The sequence below is a fragment of the Chinchilla lanigera genome, unplaced genomic scaffold (genome assembly GCF_000276665.1).
Source record: "Chinchilla lanigera isolate Chin_1 unplaced genomic scaffold, ChiLan1.0 scaffold00104, whole genome shotgun sequence".
Taxonomy (NCBI): domain Eukaryota; kingdom Metazoa; phylum Chordata; class Mammalia; order Rodentia; family Chinchillidae; genus Chinchilla; species Chinchilla lanigera.
Genome location: NW_004955505.1, coordinates 1,553,393 through 1,571,433, shown reverse-complemented (window position 1 = coordinate 1,571,433; position 18,041 = coordinate 1,553,393). Strand labels below are relative to the sequence as shown.

Sequence of the window (18,041 nt, the reverse complement as noted above, 5' to 3'; positions counted from 1 at the left end):
AAAAAAAAAAAAAAAAAAAAAAAGGAAAAGCTATCAGGCACTGAAATGTTTAACTGTTATTATACAACTGTCTACTTCTCTTTCCAGTTCTGTCCATTTTTAGTTTATATATTTTGTTGGGGTGTCATTGGATATATAAATACTTGTAATTGTTATATCTTCTTGCCATATTGGACTTTTTATTAATATACACTATCTATTGTCTCAAATAGGCTTTTAAAATTTATGTGTGTTTAGTCTGATATTAGTATTATCATCACTGCTTTATTTCAGTTATTATTTTCATGGAATATCTTTTTCTATCCTTTCCCTTTCAACCTATTTGTGTCTTTGGATCTACAGTGAATCTGTTTCAGAGGGTATAGCTGCCTCAGACTTCTTAAACCTATTCTGCCAATCTCTGCCTTCTTTGATTTTCTCCGGTACTGGGAACCGAACTCACGACCTTGCGCTTGCCAGGCAGGCACTTTTGCCGCTGAGCTAAATCCCCAGCCCTCTGCCTTCTTTGAATTTAATGCATTTATATTTATTTAATTACAGATGCTCTTTGACTTATAATAGTGCTACGTAGTAAGTCGAAAATGTAGTGAATTAACAATGTACAGTATATCAAAAATGCTTTGAATACATTTAATCTACCAATTGTTTATGCTCTGATCACATGGTTTACTGGGAGCTGTGGTCTGCAACCAGAATCATGAGAGTACAGTACTATTTATAAAACCTAGAAAAATATCAAAGCTTGAGGTATGATTTCTACTGAGTGGCTATGCTTTCGCACTAAAGTAAAGTAAAAACGTTTAAGTTGCACCATTGTAAATTGAAAACTATCTATTCTGGTAAGGAGGGACTTCTGCCATTGTGGCTATTTTTCTTTTCTGTGTGTCTTTTAGCAGTTTGTCCTTCATTTCTTGTATTATTGTCTAGTTTTGCACTCTGTTGACTTTTTGCAGTGAAATTTTTAATTATGTTTTATTTCCTTTTGTGCATGTTCTCTACCTATTTTCTTTGTACTTACCATAGGAATTATATTTATCTGAAAATTAAGATATTGTAATTTGAGCTTTTGACAGCTTAACTTCAATAACCTATAAAACCTATGTTCCTGTCTATCTTGAACCTCACTCGCTTTGTTATTGATTTCACAAAATCACTACTTTATAGATTGTGTGTCCAAAAGTATGGACCAGTAATTGGCATTTTTAAGGCACTAGTCTCCTAAATCATATAAAAAACAAATATGGAGTTGCGAGCCAAGGTTGAAATAATGCTAACTTTTATATTTGTTTACATACCAGGTGTGATCAAAATATACAGTAAATATTTTAAAAAATTTAAAAGAACAGTAAAACACACATTACTATTAATCCCCCTTAAAATACTCTCCTCCCTTCTAATACATTTATCCCCTCATTCTTGTCCCTTTCTGAAGCAGTTCTGAGTATTCTCTTTTTTATATATCTTTTCTTGGTCTTCCTTGATGTTCTGGATGGATCAAAACATTTATACCAATTTCTGTCAAACAAAATCATGATGATGTGTCCTCACTCACCTTATAGATCCGGCACCATTCCTTCCTGTTCTCCAAAGTGAAAATGACCATGAAAGGTAAACATTTTGAAGGGGTTCAGAGCATTCAGGCAGCTATAAGAGCACAACTAAAGGTACTAGTGAAAGTGGAGTCCAGAACTGCTTCAGAGAGTGGCAAGAACCAAAGGTAAAGGTGTGCAAAGTGAGAGGAAGCATTTTGACGGGGATTGATGACAATGCATCTTTTCCTGTAATAAATCTTAAAGAATTACCTATTCACAGTATATTTTGATCACAGCTCACATTTGCTTTTATCCAGATTTTTATTTCTTCATTTAGTATCATATTCCTATCTAGTGTTTCATTTCAGCTGGATGGACCTTCTAGCACTTTGTAGATTTAGGTAACAAGCTCCTTCAAGGGACAGTTTTGGCATACATAGGAGTCTATTTACTATTGTGATACTTAGGAAGAGAATATGGAAACTACAAATATGCAAAAAGCCACAACAGGTTTTTATGACTACATCATGCTAATATATTTGAATTTTTACTAGATCCTAAAGTAAGTGCTTTTATGCCAAGAATGTCAATATCTTCCTCTGCCAGGTTTGTAAATGCAGGACGAGTGAAGTCATAGCTACCTCTGCAGATGATGACCGACAGTCCCTTCCAGGCCTCATAGGTAATATGCTAAAAGCTGAGTCCCAGATTGTGTTGATCTCCAAATCATTCAGGATAATCAAAGCTTTCAGCAATTCAAGAATCAGTTTTCAGAGACAGCCACCATAAAGGAAAAAAAAAAAACTGATCTTAGAATCCTTTTACAACTATATACTCTTTCACTCAGGCTTCGTTAACTACTCAACAAATCAACCACTTAGGGCCAGAGCGAGCACAGGCAAAAAGCGAACACTTCTTTAAAAACCTGACGCGTTTATTTTTAGTGATTAGTTCCAGCAGGGAGAACACAAACCTCTGAGAAAGAAATAAATCCTGCTGTTGCTAAGCCCAGTTAGCTATCACACTTGTCAAAGGTCACAGCGCCATGCGGAGAGATTTGTTTATTCCTCATTTTATTGCAGAGGAATGTGGATCTCCCTCCCTCCAGAGATATTACTCTAATGATGATGAGTCTGTATTTTTAATACAGGTCAGGGGAATATATGTAGAAAATTTATGTTTATGGGAGTCATACACACAATCAAAGCATAAATTGCTTTAAGTGACATTTCCTTTAAGGTGATAAATCTGTACTGTGTAAATTCCCAGCAGAAAACAATTTCAAATGTACGAATAGCACAATATGTTTTCATCTTCTTTTTTTCTGTTAGAATCTTCTTGTGAAAAAGGAAAGGTGAAAGCTAATCCCTACAAAAACTGGAAATTTTATAGTCTCAGTAACCTGATTTACAATTCAAGATCATGTGATAGACAGTAAATTTACACAAACCCCAGAGGGTCTTCTCAATAGACTTCAGGAAACCACAAGACTCTGTAACCATAGTTTGTGAAACTGACTGCAATACTATAAACAGTCGTGTGTGCTATTCTTCTGGATCTAGCATTGCAATAAAGCTAATGGTCAAGTACTTTATGCTATTGAGTGCTAGTGAAAATAGCAAGAGGTTATTGAGTACTCATTAGAGTTCAGCAGTATCTATTCATTTTTCTTTTTCTTGTTTCTGATACCGGGGATCAAACTCAGGACCTTGCACTTGCCAGGCAGGTGCTTGTCCCGCTGACTTACATCCCTGGCCCCTTCTATTCATTTATCTCATGAAATCCTCATGAAACCTTACAGTGTATCATAGTCATTTTACATTGGGAAAGGGAGCAACCCTAGCGCCATAACGTCAGTGTTATATAGTGCTTGATATCAGGCAACATTTAATGGAGAGAAAGAAAACCTAGTAGGTATTGCAGGCAGAAAGAGAGAGTAGAGAGAATAAAAATGCTAACACAAAATTGTTGGGAGGATGAAAAGAAATGTGAGTCTAGGTCCCCCCCCCCCCCGCAAGACTACAGGCTTCCACATCACTAGTGTGGTTGTAATCTAGAGGCACAGGTGTGGCTGGTACTTCTGCCCGCCCGCCCCCCTAGCCTCCTAATGGTCTCGCATCCAACTCGCTGCACGCAGGCATCTGTGCATCACCGTGACCTCTTGCAGCCCCGGTGTGAGCATCTCTGTTTCCTGTCTGTTTTCTCAACCTATATGAGTGAGTATCACTGGAAAAACCAAAGGTCACCTCAATTCTGTGTATGGGAATCACACACACAATGAAAGCAAACGTTCAATGACACACTTACGGAGATTAAATACTTCAGCATATCACCGCTCGCATTACCAAGGGCAACAGAGAAGAGAACGTCACTTGCACACCTTTACTACGTAACCCTGACGGCCACTTGATTTGCTCACCATTCACTATGCGACTCTGTCAGGAGGGTTTTCAATATCAACAATGACAAAAACAAACCTTACTGACTAAGACAACAAAACTCTGGCATGGGTGTTAAACTAACTCGGATAGAGAAGAAACTCTGTTATTGTGTATCTTGGAGTGATATTCATTTTTTAAAAATTATTTTAGCTGGAGATGTAGCTCAGCAGCACAAATGCCTGCCTGGCAAGCACAAGGTCCTGAGTTCAATTTCTGGTGCAAAAAAAAAAAAAATTAATTTTTAAGGTTTCTTTTACTGTCATAAGACTTAGATGAGGCTTATTTTAAAGTGTTCAACTGATTATTTTTTGCCATATGTAATGTTTGCCATATATAATGATCACATCCATCATAGGGAATTTGTACCTGAACATAATACATCTTAGTTAGTCTTTTTTCCTACCCCCCTCCCCTCCCTCCAACTCTTCTGCCTCTCCCCGTTTATAAAAGCCTTGTTTCCAGTTTTCTTTCCATTCTTTTCTCTTTATTCCTTTTCCCTTCCTTCCCTTCCTCCTCCTTCCTCCCTCGTTCTGCTTCTCACTTCCTACTTCCCAATATCTATCCTCCATTTTGCTCCTCATTTAGTTTCTCACACAAGAGAAACTAAACGTGTGTCTAAACTTAAACGTGTGTCTGGTTTATTTCACTTAAAATTATGGTCTCAAAGTGCATCCATTTTCCTAAAAATGCTTTAATTTTATCATTCTTTATGGCAAAGTAATTCTCCACTGTGTATAAATATTACATTTTCTTTATCCATTCCACAACAGATTATTCTTTTTTTTTATTTTAAAGAAAAGAAAAATAAACACTAAAAACAATGGTATAAAATTTCAAACCAAGATTGTAAGAGAGTAACAATGGTTAGCACACTGCATAACAATTAACAATTTATCTTCAAAGTAGTTACTCATATTACAAGATATAGGCATGAGAAACAGATTAAACAATATAGGCATAAACCTTCCCTTTCAATGAGCTAATAGCAATTAGTAGTATAACTGTCTTAGCTATCTTATGTGTGTGTGTGTGTATGTATATACTTTTCCTTTTCCCTTCCTTCTTTTCTCCTTTCCCCTATTCCATTCATTCAATGCATTTGTTGTGTATGGTGTAAGGTAAGTGTTCAAAGTCATTCTCTTGTATGTGGATATTTCATTCCAAGCACCATTTGCTGAAGACACCCTCTTTCACCATTGTGTTTTCTTAGGGCTCAAAGATCAGTTGACTGTATAAATGTGGATTCATTCTGTGGTCCCTGTCCTGTTCATTTGGCTTATGTGTTAAACTGATTGGATTGTTGTATGTTTGTGATGTGTTTTCCAGTCAGGAAATGTGAACCTTCCAGCTTTGTTCTTTTACCAGATTAATTTGGTACTTAACTTGTGTATCTATATGAATTGCAGAAGTACTTTTTCTCTACCTGTGCAAAATGCCATTAGGATTTTAATTGAGACTGCATTGAATTTGTAGGTCACTTTGGATCATATGGACATTCTCACAACAGTAAACTTCAATCCACTCATACAAAATGTCTTTCCACTTGTTTGAGTCACCTTTAAACAAGTGTTTTACCTCCTTAGTAACTGATATTACTAAACCTTTCATTGTTTTTTTTTTGTGGGCTACTTTAATATATGAGATTTTTTTTCAGGTAGTTCATTCTTACTGTATAGAAATACAATTAAGGTTTGTATTTTCATTTTGTATCTTAGTTCTCTTATGGATTCTTTAGGATTTCCTGTATATAAGCTCACTTCATCTGCAAACAAGGATAGCTTTACTCTTTTTCAGTTTGAATGTTTGTTTTCTGTTGATTCCCTAGTTTCTCTGTCACAATTACATTTCAATATCTTAAACATTAACATTAAATTTATAACCTTTGATTACTGTGTTGCTCTTTTTATAAATTAATAAAGGAAAGATAGAAATGACAAAAATTGTGAATATGAATACAGAGCAAGCAAAAATGGTGATATGCTCTTGTAATCTTTGATTCTGAGGTCGGGCACTAAAGAAGGTCAGATTACTAATAACGGAGTGCTCAGTGTGGTTTAGATACATGTACATATCAAGATTTTTAAAAACAGCAATTATGTGGCCTCAGGACTCTAGGGACAGGCATATTATAACTATGTAGCAAGCAAAAGTAGAGAGGAAGAAGATAGATTCCCCCAGACCCAGGCCAGGGTGTAATCCCATTGCTTTTGCCACATTGGACCAAAAATTGAGCCATGTGTACCCATTATGCAGGCTGATGGGTCTAAAAGAAAGAGATAAATGGCAGAATTCTATAGGTTCAGCTTTCCTCCAATTCCAAAGCCTCTTTGTTCTTGGAGAAGTGAATTGGAAAGAATGGTAGCAACTCTCCAAGTGAAGGATTATCTACACAGTAAGAAGAGAGCATTTCCTGCACATTAGTTATAAAAACAAAATGTCTCATGTATATAGTTCTAAATTTTATACTACGTCAGTATCACTAATAATCAGCTGAAGGCAGAACACAGAGACTGTGAACTGCTAACTCTCCTGTTTAATAAAGAAAATTAAAACAGTTACTTAGCTAGTACTAAGACCATAGAATGATTCTATATTAAAAAGTCAGTATTAACAATAGTATCCCACAAGAAATAACATTAAGCTTTAAGAGTCCATATCTTTATGAGAATGTTTTTTACAAGTAGAATTGTAGGGTGTATTTATAGTTACTTTTTTTTTGGTTTGGTTTTTCTCCGGTACCGGGAACCGAACTCACGACCTTGCGCTTGCCAGGCAGGCGCTTTGCCACTGAGCTAAATCCCCAGCCCCTTATAGTTACTTTTTTTTAAAGCAGGGAAAACAGATCTTCTTTTCTTTTTTTTTTTTTTTTTTTTTTGGTTTTTCTCCGGTACCAGGAACCGAACTCACGACCTTGCGCTTGCCAGGCGGGCGCTTTTGCCGCTGAGCTAAATCCCCAGCCCCCAGATCTTCTTTTCTTAACATTTCTTTTGAATTTAGACTCTTTCTTTCTCAAAATCAAAATTTTAAAAATAATTCAGTCTAGTTTATCAAAAAAAGTTTCTGAACAGGGCTATTAATGAGAACTTAAAATGCTTGGGGAAAATCTGGTCATCTCAAAACTGTAGAGTAAATTTTTCTCTCCTCCATGAGTGGCAGATGACGCATTCTTGGTTTTGTGTGTGTGTGTGTATTGTTTTTTTCTGGTACTGAGAATCAAACTCATGACCTTGCACTTGCCAGGCAGGTGCTGTGCCACTGAGCTAAATCCCCAGCCCCAGATGACACATTCTTGGATATTCACATGTGTCCAAGGATCAATTCCAGCTTTTTCTATGAGGCTCAGTCTCTCTAATCCCTATGTTGCTAAAATCTGTAGCACCTGGCCTCAAAGAAGATCGGGCCTCTCCTTCCTTCTTTAGCATTTAGATAGACACAGTTTCATCTGGAATTACGGCACCTGTTCGATCTGAGTATAACAATGTGTTTATGTATTTTAAATGAGCTAAATATGAGCAGAATGGTGGGGAAACAGAATTCAGTTTTTCCTTGCTGATTTCAAGAAAGACAAGCATGCTCAGAAGCCATGATCCCTGCTTCCAATTGCTCACATTTTGTTGTAAATAAAAAAATGATATGATATTTACAAAAAAGAATGAAGATCAATCAATTTCTTCACAAAGCTCAAAATGGGAAACACCATAAATGGATGCCTCTCATGAAGGGTCTGCTCTGGTACTGATGAGATATTCTTGTACTTTCCCATCAGATCACACGCTCTCTTTAGTATTCTCAAAAGGCTTTATACTGAGCACATCAGGCTTCAACAAAGCAGATAGAGCATTCACCACACAGTTTTAAGGCTTTGATTTATCTCTCGTGTCAAGCGACTATTACAGCCCTTACAGTTCCAAAGCTCACACAGCCCTTACCATCACTCTAAGCAACATTCCCAGTTGTTGAAAAAAAGTTTTAAAAATCTTAGAGGTGGATAGAGGCTGAAGAACAAGAATGCAGCTCAAAAATATTTGACTAACTTGGTACTTAGATGAATAGGAAAATAAATTTATATCTGATAAATAGAGAGGAGAGGGAGAAGGAGAAAGAAAAACAGACAAAGAGACTGGATAAAATTTAATTCTATCCAGCAAATTTCTTGAGAAGGTGATCATTTAATATTTTAAGAAAATGACCCATGAATCATTTTGAACAGATGGAGATATGGTTAGAGTTATTTATTCCTAACTATAGTATCTACTTCCCTCTAGTTTCAAGTGCACTTGTGGTTGCCCAAAATAATTTTTCAAGTCTCTTTAAAACTATTGTGTGGTGAACTAAAAATTGTTGGCAAACAGAATTAAGTAGATATGGCCACAGTATTCTGTCTTGGATGGTAGCCATCCTCACGCTGCAGGGCGCACTTATTCTCCTACTTTTATTTGACCCAGACTCATTCTGCAGAGTCTGGTTCTTTTCCTACCTTTCGTAAAACTTTGTTACTGTTAAAAAAAAAGAATGAAATAGATGTGGGATTTCTTGGTAATAGTCTTTAAAAGATGGAAAAATGTCACAGCTTTCTTTCGGTGGTTCTGTTGTTTTTTTGATTGGAATACAGATGTCTGCAGTTTGAGTAACCATCTGGAGACACAGGATGGGAGCCATCCCTGAGCACGGCAGAGGGAGAAGATCCGAGGTTGCTTCACTATCATCTTCGCACACAGGGCCAAGCCGGGATTTAACTGCACAAAAGCAAAATGGTGTCTCGTGGAGTTCTGCATATACATAGAATTAAAATATATTACCACAGAATCACAAAAGCTTAAATGGTCTATGATCCTCGCTTGTCTGGCATGAGGTATATATACTAATTTGTCTAGACTCTAATAGTTAAGAATACATAAGATTGGGGCTGGGGATTTAGCTCAGTGGCAAAGCTCCTGCCTGGCAATCGTAAGGTCATGAGTTCAATTCCTGGTACCGGAAGTACGTAAGATAGTATCTATTAACCTAAAAGAATGCATAACTAAAACTCTAATACACTGAACAATTTTATTATGAAATAACAAAAAATCATCAAAGACAAGGAAGAAGGAGAAATGGAACAATATAAATGAAATGAATTTTTAAAATTAAGATGATAGATACCATCCCAAATATATCAGTAATTACATTGACTGTTAATGGACAAAATAGTGTACTTAACTCTTTATTGTCAGGCTGGATAAGTGTAAGGTTGTCATATTTAGCAAGTAAAATGACAGAACACAAAGTTAAATTTGAATTTCAGAAAAACAACAAGCACGTTAGATGCTTACCTGAAATTCAAATTTAACCGAACATATATTTTACCTGGCCAACCTAGGTGTCCGCTGATCACTAGTAAAGTTACTAGTCAGATTTGCGGAGGTAAAATTTGGCAGAAAGGGTCCCAAGTAACGTTTAGAATCACACAGTTTAACTGCACTGTAGCACAGCCCAGGCCATTCTCCCCACTACAAATTAAGGCCTGTTCCCTAGAGGCAGAGCATCAGTAGCAGTACATGTCCCTAGCAAAAGAAAAGTAAGACATCGAATTTGAAAAATTCAAAATATTAAGAAAGGCAAAAATATACACCATGAGAATGCTAAGACAAAAAAGCCTAGCTTAGCTATACAGAGTCAGATCAACGGATGTGAAGGCAAGAGGCAGTCCTACATATGTAACCAACAGAAAGAGAGGTGTACTTGCTTCAGTAGTCAGAGACAATATTACAAAGACTCTCTTTTTCATAATGTTCCAGAGCTGAAAAGTTAATGTTCATCCAATGAGAAAACCAAATTGCTATATAGTAATACAATGAAATTCTATAAAGCTTTATGAAAAAATTGTGATGTGTGAGGACTTCGATAAATCTCCATGACAAAATATTACATGAAATAAGCCAGGGAGAAATGACCATAAATTGAGTAAAGGCATTCCTATAAAATTTGTTAGAAAGATAACAGGCTACAGTGCTAAAAGTCAAGGCAGTGATGTCCTCCGGGGAGAGTTTATCATTGTGATTAGGCAAAGTTACAGTGGATGACAATGTTGCTGATGTGATCTGTGCGGTGGATACGAAAATGTATTTATCTGCAATAAACTCATCAAGGCAATGTGTTTATGATGGACCAGGTATTCCCCATCTACTTCCTGAGGGCAGAGCAGGAGACCCACGACTTTGCTGCCATTACAGTCTGTGTCTTCACCCTCCATGCACCCGGTGCAGATAAGAGATACTGACTCAGAAGGCCCATGAAATGCTAACATCGGGGTTCGCGTTTGGGCCCTCCCTGCACGTGCCCTGCCCGCCTGAGGTACTGGCGCAGGTGCCTCATGAACTGCTGGCACCGAGGTTTGCGTTTGGGTTTTATTTATGCCCTAACCCCCTGGACGTCACAGACACGGGCAGTCCGTGATCACTACCATTGCAGCCCTTGTCTGGCTCCTATGTGCGCCCCGAGCTGCCTAGAGACACGAAATCAGGTGGTCCACAAACTGTTGACCCTGAGATTCGTTTCTGGGCTCTGCCTGCACCCTGAACTGCCTGGGGACACAGGACCACTGGTCCCTGATTGCTCCACAAGTGCAGTCTGCTTCTGGGTCTTACGCATGCCCTGAGCTGCGAGGGGACACTGGATCAGACGGTCCCTCGGCTGACATCATAGTTCCCGTCTGAGACCTGGCTACATTTCACCATTTGCTGGAAGACCCCAGACTAAGTAGGGCATCTCAGCGGACACTGAGGAGCAAGCTTGACCACTAGGGATACTAGCAACCTTTGCTGAGCTGCGAGGGAAGGGGGAGACTGAGCATTCTGCCTCTGGCATTAAACATGACAAGACAAAGGACTAAAACGCAATCTCAGAACTCCACCCCACTCAGAACAAGTCCAGGAGACTTTAGTAATTTTAAATATATTGGTTGTCCCTTAAAAATTGCATAAAATAAGGGAAGGAGAGATGAACTGATGTGGACATGCCCGGGAGACCAGGACTGTGGATGCTGAGTAGAAGTGAGAATGAGACAGGACTGATATGCGAAGGATGGAGTATGGAACGGAATTCTGTTCAGAAACCTGCCTGCAATTGCACTCATGCTGCCTCTCACATAGGAAGGAGAGAAGTAGCGGTTGAAACACAGGTAATACCAGTTGCATGTGGATCTTGAAGGCCATGTATCTTATCTACTTCTGATAATCCAACCCAGACTCTTAGCCTCTCTTCGGATCTCGACCATGCCAGGCTTCCATGAAAACTTCACACCTTCAGACATGGTGCCTTACCTCAGGCATGCACTATGGATCTTTAGCTTGTCACCCTGGGAAGGCTGAAATGCTACTGATACTGGTCAATGCTCCAGCGTGCCTAAGGAACACAGAAGTACGTGAAATCCTAACTGGAGGAGATAGGGCTTACAGAGGGCTACTTCTTCAGGTAGGCATTAACAATTCTAAGAAGCATCCTTTATGGTGATCTGACATTTGCAAGACAAAGATGAGCCTTGTTACCTGCAGTAGTGAGCTTGATAACGTCCATTTACAACAGATTTTCCTACAATCTTCCTCTTCCATCTCATTCCTTCTTGAGGAGATGCCTCCCTAACACACTCACTCCCCCTAGTCTTTGTCTTGGATTCTGCTTCAGATGAGCGTACATGCTAAAAAGTTTGGATTCCATCCTGCAAGCTTGGGGAAACCCCTACCCTACAAACCAAGGATGGATGGACAGAGTGACGTGTGAGGGTAACATTGCAGGCAGAGGACTGCTGGGGTCTTTGAGAGGCTGGATAGGTCACCAGCTTCTCAAAACCAACAAAAATAGCACAAAGGACTAGGGTAGATGGAAGATAAAGCATTGCCACTATTGCTATCGAAGGTCAAGTTGGAGAATGTGACTCATATCTTTAGGCAGATGAGCTTCCTATTAATCAACTCTAGTCAGACCTCAACTCCTGCCAGCATTAAAGCAGTAAGGCCACCCTGCTGATAACACAGATTTTGTCCCCACAGATGGGCGTGGGAAAAGGGAGGGGTTGGTTCCTAGTAATCAAGCGGATGTGGGAAAGTTGTGTCAAAAACAGCATTTGATCTAAATGTCGATGGATGAGTAGTTTTGATAGGTGTAGAGAGAATAGCTCTTCCTAATTATTAATGTTTAACCAAAGTCATTGCTATGCTGATAGTTATTGGAAAAACATTATTTAATGGAGGATACTGATAGGATGTATTTATTAATTCCTTCTCAGAAAGTTAAATAGTCTTATCAACTGGTGGGTGGCATTCTGAGCTAAAATGTCAATATCCTCCACATTTCCTCCCCACAGTCAAATTCATATTCATTAAATCATTTCCCCTTGTTGCTAAGCAGAAATGAAAGAGTACACTAAAATCATAAATATTATCACAGTAGGATTTGCAAGTCAACCTGTCCTAGTATGAATTCAATTGCAAAGTTTTAGCCTTCAGAATTTTTGTCCACATTCAGTATAGTTCATCATTACCACCTTGAGGACAGGTAATCAACATCATGAAATACGGTAAATCCTTTTACAACCTAATCATTTTTTCCTGCAAACTGGTGCCCTTGTTCACTGTGTCCACATTTTACTATTGCTTGGACATACATGATGGTGCATGCACAAATGAAGGCATACATTCATCTCCCCCACACAGACATATACACAGCACCGTAACTCAGAAAAGGTACACACACAGGTAAAATGCAAGGGTGAAGGTTTAGTATTCTTTTCCAGTACCTAAAAGATGCATTCTCATCATCTATCATTTTTAAGGGAGAATGTGGGCCAATGTGTTTAATAGCCTTCTATTTTATTCATCAAATCTCATTTTGTATTGTTGTATTAGTGTGCTTGGTCAAAAGAAATTTCAGTGCAGACATAATACAAGGTCTTAGCATCTTTTGAAATGACTTCTCCTGGGTCTAACTTAATCAGGACCAACTGGCTATCAGAGTGTATCAAAGCTTCATTAATCTCTTCTCTCATGCTGCCTGCCAGCTTTTGACTATTTCACTGCTAATTAACCCTGAGAGTAAGTGGCCAGAGAGAGGCTGTTGATCTCCACTCATCCCATTTCACACTTTTAGTTTAGACTGAAGAATAAATAAAAATTGGAACAGTGAGCTTTGATGGTGCTTTAAGATTTCAGTGATCTCTCAGTCTGGGGATATTGAAGTTCTAGCTCACATTAAGATACCAGGTTACTAGAATGACATTCTTAATAATCAGATCTTCCATTCCATTGATTTTCCTGAGTTAGTTGACAAACTACCTAGAACCAGGCCCAGCTAAGTGTCAGGGACAGGTGAGTGAATAAGACTTACCTGCTTCTGTCACCCATGGAGTTCTTGTCGGAAACCAAACTGCAGACAACAAACAAGTGGTCACACAGGTAAAGGGCAGAAGGGTAAGAACAGGGTCCTGTGGGGACGCAGAGCAAGAGATTCCACTCAGCACTTCATCGGGATCAGCTCTGTGAGCAAATGCTGCTCAAGGACAGGCATGGCAAACAGGGAGCAGCTAGCAAAGTCACTCACATGAAGTCAGTAGTAAAGTGGTTGTTTTTTAGGGGAAATCCTGAATATAAAAAAAGTACTTTGTAAGCATCCAGAAGACGCCTTGGGAATTTTGCCCTCTGCGAAACTCAAGGAAATAGCCTCAGACCTTCCCACGACAAAGGCCCTGAGGCTTTTGCTCCCACCCATCCCATACCTCTCTGTTTTTAGGTGAAAGGAGCAATGGTGCAAATGTGGAACAATGGCTGAGCTCCTAAGGTGGGTTTTTCAGTAAGAAGTTGAGATTTTTCCGTTCAGTCTCTCAGAAGGTACTTGGATAGCTCAGCACCCCAAGACCATTGAGCAGCTTCCTCCCCTCTGGCTAGGAAAGGGCCAGGCTCCGGGTGTGCTTGAAGTGCAGGAACTTCGGTCTCTGAAAGGATCATGGAGTAGTTCTTGGAGGACCATTGAAAATATCACTAAAATTGGTAATAAAAACTAGGTCTGGAAATTTATGCGATATTTTTCCCAAACCAGACTGGTGAAATGGAAATTTGGGATTTGAGACTCCTGATTTATGACACATTGATGAATCTTGTTCATTCTGGAAAAACTTCTAGGGATTTTATAATCAGCTTATTGAAGTAGCATGGACACAGGTAGCCCTTTGGATTTAGGTGTCAAATTATTGATATTTTTAAGTAAATCAGACACGGAAGCTTAAATATTGCATGACATCTCTTATATGAAAGACTCAATATATAAAAAACGAAATAAAACACATAATAAGAAAAATAGAGGAAAAAAGCCACTGTAATTCAGCATGGACAGTGTATTTTTGGGAATAAGTCAGCAGACACTCAATTTGTCCCTGCAGATAATAAAGCATCAAGAAATCTCAACAAGGCAAGTTTGTGTACAAGCACACCCCAGCAATGAAGCAGCAGGCACAGGACAAAGAGGGCTGCTGCCCCTTTTATCCTTAAGCGCTGAGCAGCAGCTGACCTTTTCCCCATTGGTTGGGTGGAAGGTTTACAATCCACCCTGATTGGCTGGTTGAAGCCACACAAGGGGCAGACCTGAAAAGTTGCTAGGGGAAGGAAGAGTGGGAGCAGAGAGCACACCCTGGACAGAAAGTGCTTGGCTATTGACGAGCTATCTTTGGTCTGCAGCTACGGCTTCTCCTAACTAGGAGAGGGCCATCGAGGGTGGACCAGTCTAAAACTGAGGCGCTCCCGCTCATATCCCTTGATAGAAAAGACAGGGCCTCGGTATCAAAAAGTGTATCTTGATGTAGTCTGGTTGTCCTATGTGTTTTATGTGTCTTATGGCCCATTAGCCTGGTTGTTAATCTGTATATATGGTAATTCACTTTATCGGGATTCATAAAATAAACAAATGAGTCCAATGCTGGCAAAATGAAGGGGTTGAGGGGCTGGAGACGCAGCTCAGCAGCTCAGCAGCGCAGCGCCTGCCTGGCGAGCACAAGGTCATGAGTTTGACTCCTGGTACCCAACCCCCCAAAAATAAATAAAAATAAAGGGGCAGGAGGAGGGGCAGGGAAGGAGAAAAACTGAGATGGGTACTTCCGACTCCTTACAGTGCATTTAATTATTAGGGACTGGAAACATGTACTAATAAAAATCAAAACTCAAACATTAAAAAAGAAAATTACAAAATATCCTCCCCTGAAATAAGTGAAAAATTAACGGTAACTTTAATTCATCTTTCAAAACTGCCACCTAATTTAGGTACAAACTGATCTAGTAGACTTTTTTTGTTAAGTCTATTTAGTGTGTAAGAGATTAAAAGACAGTTCTTGATAAACACAAAGAATGATTGTCTTGGTTTTTTTACAGTTTACCCAGTTATGTAGTTCTTTGTTTAGAATTATCTAAAGTCCCTACAAAATTTGCCAGTCTCTAAATTATAAAATATCCCTTTTGTTCTGGTTGAAAATGATAGTGAATTAATTTGAAGTAGATTCAGATTTAAAGCTTGTTTTTAAAGATTTGTAAGGCATATTATTTTTGGTGATATGTTTTGTTTTGTTTTTGTTTCTTTGCCCCTTTTCCCTTAGGTTTCAAACTCCAGGGTTCAACGGATCCTCCTGACTCAGCCTCCCAAGTAGCTGGGACTACATGCGTACCTCCTACATCCACTCCCAGAAAGGGTCTTTATATGTTTATTGTCAACACAATAAAGGTCACTGTTCTTTGAAAAATTGCCAAATCAGTCTTATAACTAATTGTCTTATTTTTCAAGGTGAGGAAGATCAATGGAAGGATAGTTATTTTTAAGCCAAACCCAAGCATGTTTCTAACTTCACCCTCCTCCTAATTTGTAACGCCAGTGATATGCGTGCCTCTGGCTGATAGCAGATCCTATCTGTAGGAAATCAGCTTATCTAAATGCATTATGAATACCCAACAGGCCTGTTTCATGGAAATTAAATCAGTGGATAACTTGGAGCTGAGAAAATCATGAGGTCATGACTTTCAAATTAAAGGAGCAAATTCATAGATCCGTTTGCTTTTGGCTTTTCCAGGGCAGGAGTCAGCGGTCATCTTCCTCCTAGATTTTGACATTCAGAGCCTCACCTCAGGGCAGGGAACAAGAACAAGGTCAGAGGGGCTGGGGCTGACGGAGCAAGAGATAAGCTCCGCCTTATAAAAGTCTGAAGAAACATCCTCAAAAACTGTTCAAAACTATGTGATATGAATTAGAACTAGAATGTCTTAGGAGTAATCTGAGCACACGTGCAAACTGTATGCTTGAAGATTTCTGCGTATCATGTACGTTTAAGTACAAAGAAGATTTCCACGCAGTGAAGAGGTTGCTCTAGTCACATCTGTGTAAAGAAAAGCAAGTTTCTTGTGGGCCTTTACATTGTACTAGGTATTGTACAAATATACACTGTACTTCTGTTGGGTGCCTGCTCACTCCAGGTTGTGAAAGCTGAAATCAGGGGTGTAAATATTGCCAGGAGAATCATCTATTAAAAGACTTACTGCCTTGTGCTGCAAAAATCTGAGTATTTATATATTGCTTGTTTTTTTCTTTATGTACATTACTCTTTACATATGTTACTCTTGAAGCCCTGGAAATTTGTAACAGATTCATTTGTGATGAGTTCAATGTACTGTCATTGTCGCCATTGTCTTCATTTTGTCTAGAGCCTATTATGGAAACAGTACAATGTATTGCATCAGTTGCTTTGAAAAAAAAAGACACAATCACAGACTATTAAGCACGTGTTAATTTTTTAGTTTCTCCACTGACATCTTCAAGGAAGCCTTTCCATGTATTTGTGTGCTCATAATGTACCAACTCTTCTCTCATCAAAAATCATGTCCTCTTTATTATGTTAATGAGTGTTAATATTGCCTGATGATGGGCTCTATTTTGGAAAGCTGGGGTTTAAGATGTATTTAACATCTCACAATCATATGTAAACAAGAGATCTCATGAAGAAAGTGCTATAGGCAGCTGAGTTAGATAGAAATATTACAGGCAGTCAGACAGGGCCAGGCCCTCAAGGAGCCAACATGAAAGATGCGTATTTGCTGCAGGCCAGACCTCAAGACAAAGGACTAAACAATGCACCCACATACCTCCCTAGGGATGGACATCAGGGATTGATATTCTAAATAGGTAGCGATTACCTTGAAGTGTCCCTGACCCGACCCCTTACAGGAAAAGCCCCTGTTCTGTATTCATGCCCACTTGCTAAGTGACTCACTTCCCCATTTGATCCCAATTAATCAATTTTACCCGAACAGTTCTTATTGGCTGACCATAGTTTTGTCCATTTTTCCCCTACCTTGGACCTACCTCAGTTCATGGTTTTGCTCTATAAAAGTCCCTAGAAAAGACAGAGTCTTGGGCAACCCACTCAGGCCCACTTCTGTCCCTCTCTTGGGCAGAAGCTTTCTTTCACTCAATAAATACATTCTGCTCTTAACCTCTGTTGTTCCTAAAATTCATTCTTTTGATTTTAGAGAACAGGAACTTGTCCCAGATATCATCCAGATTGGGAGCTTTTATTTTCCTGTATCAAAAGGATTTTTGGAAACAACTCCTGGTTCAGAGTCCTCAGCATGTTTACCAAGAATACTTACTAATGCTTCGAAGTTCCATCTCCTTTGCCTTGGCAGCTCCTGTATTTATGGAATGAAAGGCGTGGTGTGCTACGAAATGAGGGGAGCAAATAGAGGGCAGTTTGGTGGGCAGAAGGCACGCAGGGACCAGCAGCACTACAGTAGTGAAGAGGAGGGAACAGCTTCTGGAATTACACTTGTTCTAAGAAATAATATCTGAACTTGATTCTGTCCTTCATTGTGCTATGGGTCCTGTGGGTCTTGCACAAATTAAGAAACTCAATCTTTCTGTGAATGATAGGATGTTTAAAAAGTTTATGGAGCTCACACTTTTGAAGGCTCATGAGCACAGGGCCAATACCTGCTTGGTTCTCATGAAGGCTTCTGCTGCATCACATGACACACGTTATTACACCTCTTCCCTTTAAAGTTATCCA

General features: G+C 39.1%; 1 long non-coding RNA gene across 2 annotated transcripts in view; it reads left to right on the top strand.

Moving 5' to 3' along the window:
* Window positions 1–15,726, top strand: part of LOC102004621 — a 27,897-nt gene extending 12,171 nt beyond the window's left edge. The window contains exons 1-3 of one of the 2 annotated variants that reach the window (XR_001231574.1): window positions 2,169–2,214; window positions 8,586–8,825; window positions 15,585–15,726. This is a non-coding gene — a long non-coding RNA (uncharacterized LOC102004621). Of the gene's footprint in view, window positions 1–2,168; window positions 2,215–8,585; window positions 8,826–15,584 lie in introns of those variants that run through there. The other variant, XR_264301.1, reaches the window with a different exon arrangement.
* The last annotated feature ends 2,315 nt before the right edge of the window (window positions 15,727–18,041 follow it).